The sequence below is a fragment of the Juglans microcarpa x Juglans regia genome, chromosome 2S (genome assembly GCF_004785595.1).
Source record: "Juglans microcarpa x Juglans regia isolate MS1-56 chromosome 2S, Jm3101_v1.0, whole genome shotgun sequence".
NCBI lineage: Eukaryota > Viridiplantae > Streptophyta > Magnoliopsida > Fagales > Juglandaceae > Juglans > Juglans microcarpa x Juglans regia.
Window position 1 is genome coordinate 8,374,174 of NC_054597.1, and position 15,378 is coordinate 8,389,551.

The window sequence follows — 15,378 nt, forward strand, 5'->3', positions numbered from 1 at the left end:
ATAATAAAATGAAGGGTGAAGGTTTGTGTTGTCGAGGGAGGGAGAAGTGGAAAAGATTGTGAGAGAGAGAGTGGGAGGAGAAAAAAAAATTAATAAAATAGCATTTGAGCCTTGAGTAGTAAATGGTGCATCTCTAAAGATGTAGGGTAATGATACCTTTCACTCCCATTTACAATTCGTTTACAATTGGGGTGATGTGGCAGTTTATTTTATAAAGTTTTTTAAATCACTTCTCAGAACATTGGTATTGGAATCATCAAATGCTAACCAAATCTAAATTTTAACTAAATTTTCTCAAAGTTAACTGCATTGGACTAGTCAAACCACTTCAACTCATTAAGTGAGCTAAGCAAATGAAAAAGCAAAGTCAAGTTTGGTGAGCTACTGTTTACCAATTAAAAGATTTTTTTATTCTTATTTTCTCTACCTTTTCCTGCGTTTTCTTCTCTCATTCAACTCTCGTATTTCCTTCTTCTTCTTTTTTTCTCTTGTTTTCACATCCTCTCTTCTTTCTCTGTGCAATTCTTTGTTTGGATTCATGAAATTAGTCATCCCCACACCTGCCCAAATTTGACCAGTTTTAATTTTCTGCACTTTCTTCTTTCTTCTCTAGTTCTTCAATCGCACTAACCTAGAATCAGATTTTTGTGCTAAAACCTTAGATCTTCATAAATAGAGTTAAATGTCAGGGCCTCCATCCATCGCTTTAATCATCATCGCAGAGTCAAAGAATGCTATCTCATTTACATCATGTCAGCCAAGACGGACTCAATCTCCTTCCAAGTTCCTTACAAGAACCTCAAGAAGGAGGCGAAAGTAGAAATGATGGGATCCAATGAGTTTCACTCCCCCAACCATCGTATCGAATTCAATTCTTTTCCTTCTCCTTCCTTTCCTCCCATAGAGAAGCACAATAGCTTGATGAATCTTATTTTCCTTCTTTTGCAATATATGGCACCAATTGTGTTGGTCGTCACTATGTTGGTAGATTTGCAATTTTCTTTATTTTTTGTGTCGGTAGAACTTATGTAAAGAGGACATTTATCTTTGTATTTAATCGCAATAGTAAATTGTGTTTTTCAAAATTTGCAAACTTTATGTTTTGTATGGTCTATTTGCAAAATTTACATCCAAGTAATATTGTGATTTAAAGCAAGAAATTTGCAATGAACTTTATGTTTTGTATGGTCTATTTGCAATCACGTCATTATGGTCAAATTTGCAACCAACTTAGATTCACCAACGTCATTATAAAGAAATTCTCAACAAATTATGAACAAATTAGCTCAGGTAGTTGGAAAATAATAATTTTAAGTAAAAATTAAATTATTAATTAATATATGAAGTGTATTTGTAAAATATTACCAAAAAAAAAATTATTTGTATAATATTATATATTTAATATATTATTATATTATTATTTTGATTTTAAGATGGCTAGTCCAATGTGGATTCACCTTTCCCAAGATTAATGTTATAGCCAAAACTTAAAGTTCTAGCAAAAGTTTGGACTTGGCAACAAGATCATTGCCAATGCTTTCAACAACAAAATCCATCAAGATATTTGAAATTCAAAAACAAAATTTAGTCCCCCTGCATGCTCTCTCTAGCAGCTTCGCCCATTAACACCATTCAGCGCCACCATCTCTAGTGACTCTCTCTCCCTCCATCTATTCTCCACCCCTCCCTCTCTCTCTGGGTTTGTGAAACATCTTGCTATGGATTTTATGGATGGCGATAGATGAATGGAGAATGAGAATTAATTAACAGGAAGATGATGACGAGAATTCAAACTGTAATTGAAATTGATAGTCACTGGTTGTTCAAGGCAAAACCCAAATCCTCCCAAACAGTCAATACATTTGTAATAATTTCCAGTATGATCTATGTCTTCCCCACCCCAGTACATATTCCCTTTCTGACACTAACAAACTAATAAGCATATAACTAAACTGACCCTACAAATACAATAGAAATGCAAATGCTAAAACACTGCATTTAAGACACAGGTACTTAAAAACACAACTAGACTTTGCCATCTGAGATCTGCACGACGCCGTCCTCCAGCCAGCCAATACTCCATATTCCTTCAATTCTGCACGATACCATTTCATCTTCAGCAGTTCACTTCAACTACTCATTTCAGTCTCTGCATATCTTCGAACTCCAACCCATTAGGTTCCTAACAAGGTTTTGGCCAAAACTGGTTAACGCTTACTGGTTACAGTGTTGTATCACAAGGGTTGAAGTGGTCCTTTGATGATGATGAATGCATTCGAAATGATTACCCTATCACAATGGTTAAATTTATCGGCATTGTTTGATAAGGGGCAGGTAGGATTATCATTCCAGCATTTATGAGAGATCTTAAGCTGGTGGGATCATGTTATGATAACTTGAATAAGATTTATGAACTCAAAGTGGTTGGATATGGAGAAGTTTTAATTAGTCTATATGTTAATGTCCCAGATTCCTTATTTGCATCAGCCTTTGATTGATAATATGGCAATGTCCTAGTAGCTAAGAAATAAATTTTTGTATTGGCTAATATAGTTAACTATATAGTTTTCAGGTAATTATGAGCAAAAAATATTTATGGATTAAGAGCTTTGTAGAATGGCATGAATGGAGATGAATTGGAGCAAACAAGAGCAGCATGTGTTTGTTGTAGTAATGTGTCTATATGTCCAAAAATATGTATACATGTAGTTAGGCATAGGGATTTGTTATGAACATTACTGACCATGTTGGCTAATTCCTTGTTATACGGTCATATTTACAAACATTGATGTATTTTCATGGTCTTAATTAATTGGTTAACCTAGTGGACAGAGTTGTAAATTACTGTATTATTTATGTTAATGTCCATTTTTTTCCTGATTTAGCCTTATATCCCTTTTTTAGACATAGCTTTAATCCAAAGGTGTAGTTCTTTTAGTTGGTTAGATATCATCTAAATAGATGAGCAACATAATAATATCCACACCCTTGCTCTGATATAATCATATGGGCATCTATGAAAATCCATTTGCGGAAGATAAGTACTAAACTTGGTATACTAAGCTCGAGGAGCCTGTTTTAGTCCGTATAACACCTTGTGGAGATGACAAACATAGTTCGGATGAGTGAGATCTTCAAAACCATGTGGCTGAGAGAGATAAACCCGTTCCTGTAAGTACCCATGCAGGAATGTATTACTGACATCAAGCTATCTAAAAGGTCATTTCTGAGAGCGGGCCATGTTGAGAATCAATCGAATAGTCCCTAGTTTAACCATAGGACTAAAGGTTTCATCATAATCGAAACCATGAAGTAGTGTGAAACCACGAGCACAAGTCACACTTTGTACCTATCGATAAAGCCATCGACACAAGTTTTAACTTTGAAAACCCATTTACGACCAAAAATTTTCATATCTGCTATCCGAGGAACCAAGGACCAGGTATGATTCTCATGTAGTGCATGGATTTCATCCTGCATTGCTTGCTGCCAACGTGGATTACAAAGAGCTTGGTGATATGTTTTGGGCTTAGAATGAATAACTAAGTTTGCAACAAAACAGGTAGGAATCAGATGTCGAGAGGAGTAAAAGTACTTTAGGTCTCCGAGTGCCATCCTAAGTACGTGTAACCTTGGGGTGAGTACGAGTTGGAAGAAGAGTAACAATGGGTGCAGATTCAACAACGACAGAATTAGGTGGTAAGATGGGAGGGGCACTAGCAACAAGCAAACATGGTGAGGCAGTAGAAAGAGAAGAAGAACAGCTGGTTGAAGTAGAGGATGCAGGTGGGGTCTCAACAACATTTTGAAGTCTCTTGGGCAAGGGCTGAGCTTTAAAAAGAGGTAAAGCGTAGAAGTAGCTCCTTTTGAATGGAGAAGGGGAAGGAAAGTTCGTTAAACTTGACATGATGAGAAACATAGATCCAACCAGTGTGCATGTCCGTGTAACTATAGCCCTTGTGATGAAAAGTGTACCCAAGAAAGACACACTGACTAGATTTAAAATAAGCTTGGTCCTGCCAAACGGGGTAAGTTAAGGGTAACAAGTGCAACCAAATACACGTAAAAATTTGTAGACAATATTTCAAGTATCCGAGAGTGTGGGTGCCCTAGTTTAGCATGCCACAACATGGTGGACCCTTTATTATGTAGAAGAGCAGCTAAATTATGCGAAGACCACTTGGGATTGATTGGATATAAGCCATCTGAGACGATGCCTTTAAGCATCACACTGTTCGTCTTGAGGTCCTTAACAAGGAAACCCCAAGAATAAAACAAGAAGCAACAATTAAAGTCTTTTGTGAATGAGAAACTGAGATTAGATTTTGTTAATAGTATGAACAATGAGAACGTTGGACAAAGTGACATCAGTAGAAGCAATACAGAAAGTACCAACAACAAAAAGTGGTAAGCGATCACAATTTCCAACCATGACAGACTCTTTACTAGAATAAGGGTGTTTACCTTGAGTGTTAGTGGAATTGGCCGTTGTGTGTTGGTTAGCCCCGGTGTTAGGATACCAAATTTCATCTACTGTGTCACCCACATGAAGAGCAGCAAAAGCTTTATCTGTCTAGCGTCATCATCTAGAGCACAACAATTATCAACCTTGTGGTTCAGAAAACCACATCGAAAGAGCACTGTGAACTGCTTCTAGTCGAGTTTACTTGAGAACGATCATGATTTTTGGTTCTTTTTTATCGAGAAAAGGAGTTACAGACACGACCCTTACCACCATGATTTCCTTTAAAACCTAAAGCAAAGGCACCAAGGTTTGTATACATAGCAATAACAGGGACAAAGCATGCGCAACAAAAATTCTTAGTTTAAAATCTCAAAGCTTGCTGATAACACCTTCCAAGGAGGAAAAACATCCTGAACATTGATTACAACAAAAATTGGATCAAATTTTAAGCCAAGGCCACGAAGAATACATATGATGAAATCATCATTATCATTTTGGTTTTCCTGCACCACGAAGAGAGAGTCGAGGATTTTGCTTTGTGCAGATAATTTTCCAAGAGAGGAGGCACCTTTTGTAAGGGACTGAAGATCACATTTCATTTGCTGAATATGATATCTAGTGTGCGTACCATATAAGGTTTCTAGAACATCTCAAGTAGCATGGAAAGTCTCACAATTGGTCACCTGAGACAAAAGTGCATCAGAGAGGGAGCTATTCAACCAACCTAGAATCAATTGATCAATGTGGAGCCACTTTGCTGCCGCAGGGTTGGGATGCATTTCACCCATCTTCACCAAGAATGGAAGAAGGTGGATAAACAATGTCATTTTCACATAGCTAAGAAGACCATGACCATGAAGAATAGGAACAACTTGCGATTTCTAGAGCAAGTAGCTGCTGGAGGTTAGTTTAGTAAAAGTACCAGGAAGTGTGATTTTGATAGGCAAAAAATCAAGAGAAGAAGAATCAACTACGAGTGGAATGAAAGATGAAGAAAGGGATTCCATATGTGCAAGGCGTCTGATACCATGTAAGAAAGCCAGCCTGATTATGCGTGGCTATTGTATTGATTTAAATAGTGAATACAATAATCAAACATTCAAGGGTACAATAAGACTACAACTACATATCAGCTATCTACAGAAAGTATAATCCTCTATACAAGGAAATAATGGATTACATAATGTACAAGAATATAAATACATAGAACTGGTATCAAGGCATAGTAATGGCAATGTCTCACGCATAGCAATGGGAATATATCTTGATAGAAAAATCCCACAAACAGAAAAAGGGAATATAGAGATATATCACAAGAGGAACGGTAGAAATGAAAATCTAAAGATAATAAGACAACGAAAACATATATAGCACAACACGAAGTTGAACAATCCCATCACTAGAGCAATGTACACTGCATGTTTGCAAGGATCGAGCCAGTAGATTTCAAAGGAGAGAGATGTCAAGAATTGAAAGATGTATCAAGCGTGAGACACTTATGAAGCAAGTAATGATAGATACAAGCCCCAAATAGACAAGAATCATACAAGTTCTTTGTAAAAAAGTGGATCACACTAATAGAGAATAGTTTTTTTTTTTTTTTTTTTTTTTTTTTTTTTTTTTTTTTTTTTTTTTTAAGGTAGAGTCCACATTTTTATAGGGGGTTGTAAGTGGCTTATTTATTTGGGACTTATACAAATCATTTATCTTCTGAAGCTATACATATCAACTCACACAATAATAAACTTTAGTTCCATCAATGAAGGTATCAAAGTATTCACATTGACCCAACACATTATTTGTCAAAATTTATTCAAAAATTATATCTTTTTTATTTTATTTTAATTCTTCATCTTTTCTAAGCATCTTATTTTATTTAAAATTTTTTTTTGTCTTTCAAAAATAAAAAGCAGAGGAAATTTTTTAATTTATTTCTTTTCATATTTTCGTAATTATTTAATTATTTGTTGTGCCCGTGTTTTCGACTTTTTATTTGTAACAAAAATTTTTAAAATTATTTATCTCTTCAAACAGTAATGTTTTCGAAATCAATACTTTCCTAACAATAATATTTTTTAAAAACCATATTTTCCCAAATGGTCGAATTTAAGAAAAATAATGTACACAATCTTTAGGTACAAATCTCGTGCAAGTCCTTTATAAAAAAATGAATTCCATCATAAAAATATGAAAAACTCAACTTTTTTTAATAAGACTCACAATTTTTTCAAAATTCTTGTACAAGACTTATATATTTGGAGCTTGTACTTAACAACACTAAAGAAAAAATTGCTTAAATAGTGCATCAGCCAGCCTTCTTTTTATTATAATTTCTTTATTATCATTCTCTCAACATCTCCTAATATCTCAATAATTAAGATTTAATAAAGACAATGATACTTATATAGATTCATAATCAATCAATGCAAACATTTCAATTCATGGAAAATGAAATTCAATTTTATAAAAGTATCAATCATGTAATGTAGAGTTTTAAAGGAGTTTTAAGGGAGTTTTAGGTTAAGTATTTTTATACAATAAATAATTTCTACACATTTAAGGAAAATTATTCAACTCCAATCTTTTTTTCATTTTGTATTATAAATTTATATAAGATAAAACCTTTTTAATAAAATGATGTAAAAAAATAATTTTATTTTCAATGGAAGGTATTTTAAAAATTGTCAAAAATCAATTTATTTTATTTTTTACTTTTTAATAAAAGAAAAATTCTTGTTTTTACTTAATGCAGAAAAAATAGACCGCGTTTACACGTAAAATTAATATCAAAATTTCATAAAGACATGTAGAGTGAAATATAAGATTAAGGATTTTCTCAAAATTTAATATGAACAATTGTAAATTCGAATAAAATATAAATATAATAAAATCCATACCTCAATGGGCTTGGATCAACGAAGGCTAACTTTGCAGTAAGTCGTTTCTATAACTGGGCAAACATCAGTTCCATGGGTGTTGTATGCATGCTGCTCTTGCTGTCGGGCTCCCAACAGCGTCTTCATGCCATTTGTTCGGCCCACATATGAGAAGCGCTGAGTTTTTCAAAAAATAGCAAATAATTATTCTTATCGTGTTAAGTTATAAGTATTTTATTATATAGACTAAATCAAACACGATGTGCTTAATTAAATCGTCCAAAACCTGAAATCTTAACAAATAACAGATGGCATAACAAAACTTGATAACTTGTTTAATAATCGATTAGAATTGAATTAACACTACACGATCCCGCATCTTGACCCGTTTCGTGCAAATAAGTTCAACAAACTCGTATAACTTGTTTGACCCGATTGACATAATTTTATATAAAAATTAATATCTAAAAATTTTAGTAGCCACATTATAGTTAATATCTCCAAGAAATGTGACTAAATACCAACAAAAAATGTTAATATTTTTAAAATATTAACTTATAATAATATCAATATTCCAATCCCAACAATAACAAACATAAGCATACATATTGTATAGAATCTTCAAATAAAGTTTAAGCATGTTATATGGGTTTGATTGCGATTTAAGAGGACTAACTCATTTATTAATTGTGTCTAATCAACTAGATATATTTTAATCGGAACTCATTTATATCAAACTTAAACCCATTTATTTCTTGTTGTATTCATGTTGATTGAAGTTGGCTAGAGAGTTATTCTTCCTGGATGCTTTACCGCCATTTACTACGGAGAAGAGTTACAAATGCTTGTGATTATCTTGTGTATGCTAGTTGGAGTATTTCACATACAATGATGTCACTCTTATTTTATGAATATTTTTTTTATTACATATTGGACAGAAAGTACAATGAGTTGCATAAAAGAAAATCTCAAACTCAAAGGAACATCATATCTTGAAGAGTTCTAAAAACATGAGTGCGACACGGACATGCATTGCCATGAAATCGACAAATATAAACGACAATAGAGTGAAGAAGAAAGGAGATCTTCTTTCTCATTTGTGAAGGCCACGACGTCGGGGAATAGCAAGTAGATGTTTGGCTCTAGGAACTGTAAGGCCAAACTCCTCGGTCATGTCCAACTCAACTGGTAGCATGTTATTAGGAAGCTCCCAATCAAAGCAATGAACAAGCTGTGCCACCACGAGCCGAACCACAGTTAGACCCAACTGTAACCCCGGGCAGCCTCTTCTCCCAGAGCCGAATGGGAGAAGTTGGAAGTCACGTCCCCGAAGATCAATGCTACTCCCAACAAACCTTTCCGGGAAGAACTTCTCAGCATCAGTCCAAACACTTGGGTCTCGCCCAATTGCCCATACGTTTACCAACAACCTAGACTTCTTGGGGATGTGGAAGCCTTGGATAGTGATGTCCTCTGTGGCCTCATGAGGTATCAGTAGAGGTCCTACTGGATGTAGCCTCATGGTTTCCTTTACAACCATGTCCAAGTATTCCAGCCTATCCAAATCTGATTCCTCTACCATTTTCTCCAAGCCCACCACATCTTCCAGCTCCTTTTGAAGTTTCTTCATTACCCATGGATGCTTGATGACCTCTGAAATTGCCCACAAAATTGACGTTGCAGTAGTGTCCATTGATCCTACAAGCATATCCTGCAATGAAGTCATTGTCAAGAAATAAGTGATGAACAATAAATTTGAATCAAAGGATATACAAGTTCAACGAATGATTACCAAGATTATGGCCTTGATATTGGACCGTTCAACACGGTACTCGGAGTCTTCAGATCCCATGAAGCTCAGCATGATATCAACAAAGTCCTTAATCTTATTTTCATCTTTGGATTGGACGTGATCGTTGATAATTTTCTCCAAAAAGCCATCAAATATCTTACTAACAGCCTTCATGCGTCGCCTTAGCCCCTGAAGGTCAAGGGGACTAGTATAAGGAATGTAGTCACCAAGGTTAGGAGTAGCACCTAGATGCATAGCCTCTTGAATTACGGCCTTGAATCCCCTCTCATCAAAATCCTTATCCATGTACTTCTTCCCCAACACCATACGACAACTCATATCTGCACTAAGGGATGAGACCTTGGCACTGAGATCAACAGCAATACAATTAGAGGCAGCCTTTTCAATAAACTTCACCAGTAGGCCAAGCTCTTCTTTCCTCATGGATCTGAAATAATTGATTTTGAGGTTGCTAAGCAATTCAAGGGTGCACATCTTGCGAATGTTGCGCCAATAAGGACCATAAGGAGAAAAGGACAAGCCTTTTTGCTCATAAGAGTTGTACTTTGCAAACTCAGTAGGTGGTCTACTAGCAAACACTAGATCATGAGCTTTAAGAAACAACTCAGCAGCTTGGGGGAGGAGACAACAATGGTGGGCACAATGCCTAAGCGCAAGTGCATGATGGGGCCATATTTTTGGGCTAGTCGATGAAGATCTCGATGAGGAAATTCTCCAAAAATATGAAGATTCCCGAAGATAGGCAAGCCTTTTGGACCAGGAGGTAGTTTCTTAGTCTTGTTCATGTTTCTCCATGTCCATTCTAGTAGGAGATAAGCAAGAATAACAAGCACAAGTATCACCCACGTCCAAGCCATAATAGGCATGTTTCACTCCGATGTTGTTATGGCTAAAATATCTGAGTATTTATCCATGACGTGGAAATTGCATAAAAGATTAGGGAGGTTTAGATACAAAAAGCCTTTTTAATTAATCTCATCTCATTATTATAACTTTCTTAATTTCCACGCAAAATACAATAAACAAATCAACTTTTTCAAATCTCAAAACAATAACAATATTCTAACAATAACAAATTTTAGGGAGAATGTGATCTTGAATTATGGGATAAATAACAGAAATTAGGGCTGGAATTTGGCTTTTGAAAGAAAAGAAAAAAACAAAGAAAGATGGGTGTTAAGAAAAAATGTTAATTTTTAAATAGACAGCTCATAAATTTAGAGCTACGCTATGTACTTCACTTTTGTCCTACTTCTATAGAACTATGTTGATGCGTTACTATTATCAATATCGAACTATTTCTTATATATCATTGACAATGAATTAGAGTGTGAGTGCGACTTGGTGCTTTTTTTTATAGAACATGACAACACAACAATATGCAATCTGGTTGGCTGGGTGAAAATACAAATCTCTGTCATTATGGTTGGCACACAACATGAAGTCTTTTGAAGGAATCATGTTGTAATATAAAGAATAATCTTATGTACAGTACAATCTCGTTTGAATTCAAAACTCATCTCAACTCATCATTATAATTTTTTAAATTCTTACAAAAAATATAATAAACAATTCAATTTTTTCAAATCTTAAAATAATAATAATATTAAAAAATAATATTCTAACAATATTTTATTCTACTATTCATAAACCATCTCAACTCATCTCTGAATCCAAACGACTTAAATTTATACATTCTCTTTCAAAAATAATGTGGTCTACTATTAAATAAATAATTTTTTTCATGTGAATCTTATATTTATCTACTTTTTTTTTAAAAAAAATACACAAAATTTATCCATTCTAGAACTGCAAATATAATTTCTCTAATTAAAATCAACCATGTCATTTCCATCCCATTGAATGCAAGGGAAAAAAAAAACCTCAATCAAGTAGTGCTCAACCTCCAATATCAGATCACGCAAGAAAAGAAAAAAAGAAAATCTCAAACAAAAAATTGCAACAAAAAAGAAAACCTCTAGGAAAAGTGGTCATTTCCATCTCAGATAACACACGAAATCATTTCGTGCTTACAAGTAAAAAAATGCTTGATTTCAACATGTAAGCAAGAATAAAAAAACACCTCTAAGAAAAAGTCCATTTCCATCTAACATAATGCAAGAAGAGAAATAATACCTGCCCAGTTTAGACCTCCAAGAGAGAGAAATCTTGGACAAAAGAGTTCAAGCTGAGAATGTCCGAAAGGATCCAATCAGTTACAACACACAGGTTGGGGTGTCGTGACAAATAGAGATTTCAGGATCCCCAAGAAGTATAAAAGTTGAGATCGATATATATAATCGAAATACCCCTTTATATATATATATATATAAATATTTATATATGCAGAGTATGCAATTTGTAGGGAAGAAGACTTCTCCAAAAATGCAATGTATAGTGAACGTGAAATGCAAGGAGATTACATTTCTTTCTATATCTTTGATTTCACGTGTTAAACGGACTTCTTGACATAAAGTCAACAGTATTTAATGGCTTCCTACAATTATAGAGCAAATTTCTTCCCCATGTGCAAAAGGAACCAAGGCCTCAAAAATATCTTTGTATTCTGCACCAAACAGAGGCTCATAAGAAAGAGAACTGCTACGTCCAGGCAAAAATCGTGCCTGTACGTGCACGACGCTGGCATTTTGCCACGTCGGACCTTATCTTATCAAAAAAAAATTGAAGAAGAAAAGAGAGAGAATGGAGGAAGAAAAAGCTTATTTTTCCCCTTTTACGATCTCTTCTCCCATTTTATGATTTCTTCTCCGTAGATCAGTGTAGCTCCTTCCAAACAATCGCATGTTTCAACTAAATTCTTCTACAAAAGTAAATATCCTAGAAACCAAAAAATATGAAAAAATAATTACAAACTGACAAAAGTGAAGTGAAAGTGGGTAGAGGAAGTTGCAGAGCCCGTAGCAGTTAAAAGGGAGTTGAAAATGGGTGGAGACAATAGTGGTTACAAAGGGCGACCTTTTGAAGCTTTGTTTTTCCTACGCTTACTTTTGCAGCAATCAGCGTTTTTGAAGTTGACGAAGATGGGTTATACAACTTGTACTAGCAACTGTGTATGTATCTTGAGAGGGAAGCAATTTTGAGAGGGACACGAGATTCATCAAAGGGCTTGGGGTTCTGTAATCGGTATAGGGAAATGGAGGTTCTTCGCATGGATGGAAGGGAGCTGGAGGTGCAGAGGGTTAGTTTTTTTATTTTTATTGAAACGCACCATTTCATGAGGTTGTATTGGTGAGGAACTTAATTGAGGGATTGATTATAAAACGCTTCGTTTCAGTAATACATGCTGGATGCCGTGCACGGGAGGCCCCAAGTATGCCTGATTTTAGCATTTTTCCATAAGAAATCGAGTTTCACTTTCAGAGCAGCAAAATCCTCACATGATTTCAGTTTCCATGAAAATAGAAAATCCGCATCATTCATTAGAAAGCAAGAACGATCGAACACTATTGTTGTGCTTTGTGACCCTTCGATTCGTTGTGCGAAAAGATACTCAGTCGTTGAACAATCCCATCGCTAGAGCGGTGTACACTGTAACCTGTTTGGAAGGATGGAGCTTTCGAATTTAAGAGGAGGGAGATATCAAGATATGAAAGTCGATGTATCAAGCTCGAGACACTTGATCTGAAAAACGTTTATTTCTTTTCGCATCTTCGTAGTTATTTAATTATTTATTATTTTCATATTTTTTCTTTTTATTTTTAGCAAAAAATTTTAAATTATTTATCTCTTCAAACAGTAATACTCTCAAAATCAATACTTTCCTAAAAATAATACTTTTTAAAAACCATTTTTTCCCAAATGGTCAAATTTAAGAAAAAATAAATCATCTCAATGGTGATTATAAAAAATATTTAAAAATACTTAGAAATCATTTATTCAAACGTCAAAAACATATTTAGAAATCAATTATTCAAACGTCAAAATTTTCTCCCATAATAATCAGCCGAACGTAGAACCTTTTTTTTTTTTTTTTTTTTTTTAAAGTTAAATCTGTTTACTAAATTTTAATCAATAAGCTATGGGATTAATGCTCTAAAAACTTGATGTTGGCAAGAAAAAAAAAAATTAGGGTATTTTGTTTACCCACGTCTCTGCTATCCCTTGTCTCCTAGCTATCATTGTATGCTGATGTATGTAATTATTTTCAATGTGAATCACATTAACTACAAAAAGAACACTGCTTTTTTTTTTTTTGATGAAGAGCCGAGAAACACCTGTCGACGAGTGATCCCGTTACGATTATATTAATAAACCCTCACTTATGGCTGAGGAAAACCGGGGTTACATACCAATACCCGGCGTTACAATATAAAAATCCAAAACCAGATATTAAAAAAACCTAGTATATCTAGAGAAAATTACAAAAACAACCTCCTCACCTGCAAAAAAACCATTAGTACAACAAACATATACAATAAAATCTAACCAAACCAACACAACAACTAAATAGAACCAGATTCTTAATTTTGACAGCACCTCAAAGAAGGTAACCCAAGTTTATCCAACCGAAGTAAACCTCGAGGGACCCTAGGCAATTCTCCAGCTATATTCCAATCCATATTAAGACCAGCTGCCCCACTCCGAGCCAACCAGTCAGCAACTTTATTACCTTCCCTATAAACATGCCTAACTGTGCAAACCATCGAATCCATAAGAGCAAGAGTATCCTCCCAGAAATCTTCCAAATACCATATGCCACATCTTCGCCTATTCCACCAAGATATTACCACTTGAGAGTCTAATTCTATTTCCACAAAAATAATCCCTAGATTTTTACAAGCTTTAAGACCCTGCAACAATGCTAACAATTCAGCTCTATTATTGGAACCAAAACCAATATAAGAATTAAACGCATGAACCAAGTGACCCTGATCATTTCTAATAATACCACCCACCCCCGAAGGTCCTGGATTTCCTAGACTACTACTATTTGTATTCAATTTAAACCACCCTAGAGCAGGTTTTTGCCAAGCCACAATTTTAATAAACTGTCTCACGGGGACTTTAGAAGGAATATGCAAAGCATGTAAAATCTGTAGATCATACATAGAACATTTTTTTACCTTTTTCATATCATGGCTACAAGAGCTCATCCAATTTTTGATCATTTGCCAAACCACACTAACAGATTGAATCCGTCCCTCCATACGGGTAGTGCATCTTCTACGCCAAAGATGCCAACTAATAATCGACGGAAGTAATCCCACAAGAATCCCCACTTGAGAATCAGTTGACGCACGTCTTAACCAAGCCGTCATTGTCTCCATCCAAGTATGACCAAGAGGTAAACCAAAAATATTAGCACAATAACACCATATATTAAACGCAAACTCTCCTCCAAACAAAACATGATTTTGGTCCTCATACTTACCTTCTTCACAGCAATCACAACGAGAGACAATCGGGACACCAATCCTTCTAAGACTATCATAAACACTCAAAACTATGTTCCATGCCCTCCACATAAAAACCGAAATTTTAAGAGGCAACAACCTATGCCATATCCATGGATGCCAATCCAAAGTAGAACCTCTAATTCTAATACAATCCCATGCTGATTTAGTAGAAAAATTTCCACTCTCATGTTTAGTCCAGATTAACACGTTTGAACCCTCCTTACAACCGGCCAAAGCTTCAACAATATCGTCAACATTCTCTTGACCAACTAAAGAAATCAAAAGGTCCATATCCCAACTATTATTATTAAAAAGAACACTGCTTCCATTGAAAATTATTATTAAAAAAAAACATGTCTCTATTATTATTTAAAAAAAAAAAAGTTAGGGTCACCTGTCCAAGAGTGACCTCTCCTTAATTTTATTAATAATCCTTACTTGTGGCGGAAGAAAACCTTGATTACAACTCAAGCATCTGGGATACAAAGAAAACTCAACATGCACAAAAAAAAAAAATGAAAAAAAAAGCCAGAATAAATAAAAAATAGGAAACAACGAAACCACAAGCAAAAACAAACGAAACTAACTAAGACGAAGCGAAGGTAACTCGGAGTAGTCCATACAGATAAGTCCACGCAGTGCTCGAGGAGTCTCTGTCAAGTGGGAAAAAACTGAGTCACTACCAGAGGTCCTATGTTTGGTTAACCAATCAACAACTTTATTTCCCTCACAAAAAATATGGTAAATCGAGTAAGTCATGGAACCCATAATGTCAATAATTTCCTCACAGAAATCCTCCAGATACCA

General features: G+C 34.9%; 1 protein-coding gene, 2 long non-coding RNA genes and 1 pseudogene across 3 annotated transcripts in view; 2 read left to right on the forward strand and 2 right to left on the reverse strand.

Moving 5' to 3' along the window:
* Positions 1-11,745, reverse strand: part of LOC121252560 (cytochrome P450 71AU50-like) — a 42,597-nt gene extending 30,852 nt beyond the window's left edge. The window contains exon 1 of the mRNA XM_041152264.1: positions 11,385-11,745. The gene's annotated coding sequence lies outside the window, so the exon portion shown is untranslated. The remainder of the gene's footprint in view (positions 1-11,384) is intronic.
* Positions 3,630-4,798, forward strand: LOC121252564. The gene is made up of 3 exons (XR_005938244.1): positions 3,630-3,641; positions 4,406-4,407; positions 4,637-4,798. It is a non-coding gene; the product is annotated as an uncharacterized LOC121252564 (long non-coding RNA).
* On the reverse strand, positions 8,219-10,173 carry LOC121252557 (annotated as a pseudogene).
* Positions 9,924-11,734, forward strand: LOC121252563. Its single transcript, XR_005938243.1, has 2 exons — positions 9,924-10,071; positions 11,384-11,734. It is a non-coding gene; the product is annotated as an uncharacterized LOC121252563 (long non-coding RNA).
* Positions 11,746-15,378: the final 3,633 nt, after the last annotated feature.